Genomic DNA, 3,351 nt, shown 5'->3' on the forward strand with positions numbered 1-3,351 from the left:
ACAACAACATATTCCAGCCTAGATTTTTTTGAGAAATGATTCAGAAGTATCATAACATCACTAATGGCTATTTTAAAAATTAGAGTATGTACATTTTTTTAGACATAGTATTATTGCACACTTAATAGCCTACAGTGTAGTGTAAACATAGCTTTTTATTCAGTGGGAAACCAAAAAAATGTTTGACTTTCTTTATACAATATTAGCTTTATTGTGGCTCTCTCAAACTGAGCCTGCAATATCTTTGAGTTATTCCCATAGTGTATATGTGATCATGGTTGCATTCCAAATTTTGGAACAACACTCCCAATTCAATTTCAAACACTAAAGCCAAAGTGGATTCCTAAGAGTCACAAATGTCCCTTCCACAAGTACACATGGCAATTAGGAGAATTACTGCAACTCTTTCCTTGATTAGAGTTCATAGTAAGCAAGGTCCAAATCAAAGACAGCTACTCTGCCTCTGCCAATAAAGACCTTTGAAGGTCGCGAGTTTCTCATTGAGAGTCTTATTTTGTTTTTCAAGCACAACCACATGATTTTCAAGACATTTGACATATTCTTTCTTATTTCTGCGACACTCAGGTCAGCTTCCCTGTTTTTCATTAGCTTCAGCTTTCCTTTGGGTGTAGCTTTCTCTGCTAGTTTCTCGGGAGTGCAAACTTCCTGACGAGGGAACCATCATTACTCCTTGTGGTAAAGCCGTCCTAGGAGCTCGGCTCTGGTGGGTTGGCATGTTACCAGTGGTGGTGTGTTGCTCTGGGCTAATCTGATACATGCGATAGGGACTTCCAAGGTAGTGATGTTGGGAGTGTTCTGTCTTCCTCGGATTTTTCTTCTTCAATCTTGGGAACACCAGGCCCATGAGAGGAAAGTTCATTCAGCATTTTTCTAAAAGAGGGTCTTCATGAAAGGATGTCTCTACGTTTATGAGAATCAATTACACCTTCTGATTCTGCAGATTCCTCTGACTGCCATTGTTACTACCTGCTGAGTTTCTATTTGTGGTGACTGAATAACCTATGGCCGCGGTGTCTGAATTACTGCTCTCCGGACGTGTGCAATTTGGTGTGAAGGTAACCGCACTAGAATTACAGCTGGGGAGACTTTTCCGGTGCCTGATCCAATGACAGAAACCCGGAGCGGTGGGTTTAGATGGATCTAGTCACTGATTAACGACTGGAGGAGGTGGGGACGCAGAACAGGGCCAGCCCCTCAGGAGCAGGGCCAGCTACGGAGCAACCCTACAGGCACTGGCGGCAGCCCCACATGGCCCCAGGCCATCTCTGATGCTGCAGCCCCGGTCTCCTAGCAGAGCCTGTCTTGTCGTAGTTTTTCCTGACCAGTCAGGAAATTTGACATTTTGTGTGTATGTACAAGCAGCTAATTTGCAATACTGAATGGTGTCAATTCATGCCTTTTATTACCAGAGGCTGAGAATGTGTTTACTTAATTATCATTCAATTACAACAAACTGCTCAAGTCTGGAGCTGAATTAGGCCCACCGTTTTTGATACTGTCATATTGTCAATTATTTACGGGAAATATAAAGTTGTATTTATAAATATGTAATGATTCTAATACATGCCCAATCTTCATTTTATAATTTCATATGGAGCTATAACATTTTTCCATTGACAAAGCAGAAATAATGTAAGTGCTCCAATATTATGAAAGTGCTCTTAGTCTAAACGTGAAATATGTATGTGATTATTTGTGATAGTTATTGAGAGCAATGATAGATTTTAAAGGAAGTTGTCAACAACACTTCTGGATCCTTACTTATACTCCTTGATTTAAAGGAAAATTAAACATTTATCTGGTAGGAGAAAAAAAATAAAAAATTCTTAAGTATCACATTCTCTGATACATATCTACAGTGTGTTTAGTCCTAAAATTTAAAAAGAGACAAATTAAACTGAAGCACTCTATTCAAATATCAATTGTTATTTTAGAGGTCTTTTGTTTATTTATTTAGCCTCTCTAATTTCTCATTTTAAAGTGGAGTTAAAAGCTCCATTATAAACGTCTCCAAATCCTGTACTATGGGAAATGCTGAAAAAGATTAAGAAAAATATACCATATGATTAATTCTGGCTCTTCTATTTAATCATATATGTTACCTAAGTATAAATGTTATCAAGGGAGAAACAATTTTCATCTCTTTTAGTAAGCTACAAAAATTGCTGTTTGTTGAGAGTGGACAGCAAGGCATGTAATTGCCTAGTCACTGATTATCACGGCAATAAATATAGAAATAAAATAGCTACGGCAATCCTAAACTCAATATTAACATCAAGGAAAGTTAAAAGTAGAATAATGAATCATGCTAAAATTCGTGAGAATTTTCTGAATCATTCAATTGCATAGGAGGTACAGAAATATTCTGCAGGTAATTCAAAGTTGTGAGAGTCGCTACTGTGAATTTCAAAAGGTCAAAACTTTGAATAGCAAATACCCACCCCCAACTACAATCCCACAATCATCTCTGTTATTTACTAATAATACTATCAATTTGTAGGAGGTTTACTGACTTTGTATTATTCACATGAATACTTAGGAGATTTAGAAGTTAAACTTTAGGTGTTTGTAATAAAAATAATGTTGCATGAATTAGAGGTTACATATTATTTACATTGTTTTTAGATTAGAATGAAATATTAAACTTGGTAACTTTTGAAGCTAATGAAAGAGTTTAACAAGTATGGTTATTTTTTTAATTGTGGTACTTTTTTTTTTTTTTTTTGAGAGCATGTAACAGTTTTATTGATTCATTCTGGAAAAATGGAAAGTTACAATGTAATCTGCACACTCCCCCCTAGGCTAACTCCCTTAGCACAGATTATGGTTCACAAATACTGGTTCTCCTCAAATTCCAAGGTTAGCTTTGCAATCATTTTCCTTCCCTCTTTCCTATCAATTCTTCTTATTGTAGATCTTAATTCTTTGCAAGTATAAACAAGAAAACATTCATTCATTGAGAGTATAAACAAGAAAAATTGTATTTACAAGAAATTAATCACATATCTATTTTCTAGTCCCCCAATTGACTGATGAAAGAAAATTATGACTGCTAGGAAACAGCTATCACACAACTGTCACCTCTTAAGGAGCCCAGCAGGAATTTGGTGGACCTCAAAGCTGGCATCTCCGTGAATGTAGAAGGTAGGATATTTATTTAGAGATTTTGGCCCTTAGCTTTGATTTTTCACAACAGTTTCATCACAATAAGAAAAATGTCACTTGATAGTTTATAGTTTTATAAATAGCTAATAATTAAATAAGATAAATTGAATGAACTATTGCTTTAATTTTGGTGCAGAAAATTTCTTTACTGTAACCCAGACATGT

General features: G+C 35.8%; 1 pseudogene; it reads right to left on the reverse strand.

Moving 5' to 3' along the window:
* Window positions 1-442: 442 nt before the first annotated feature.
* Window positions 443-1,284, reverse strand: LOC101446903 (cAMP-responsive element modulator pseudogene; annotated as a pseudogene).
* Between the last annotated feature and the right edge of the window lie 2,067 nt (window positions 1,285-3,351).

Source organism: Dasypus novemcinctus, chromosome 15, assembly GCF_030445035.2.
Source record: "Dasypus novemcinctus isolate mDasNov1 chromosome 15, mDasNov1.1.hap2, whole genome shotgun sequence".
Classification (NCBI taxonomy): Eukaryota; Metazoa; Chordata; class Mammalia; order Cingulata; family Dasypodidae; genus Dasypus; species Dasypus novemcinctus.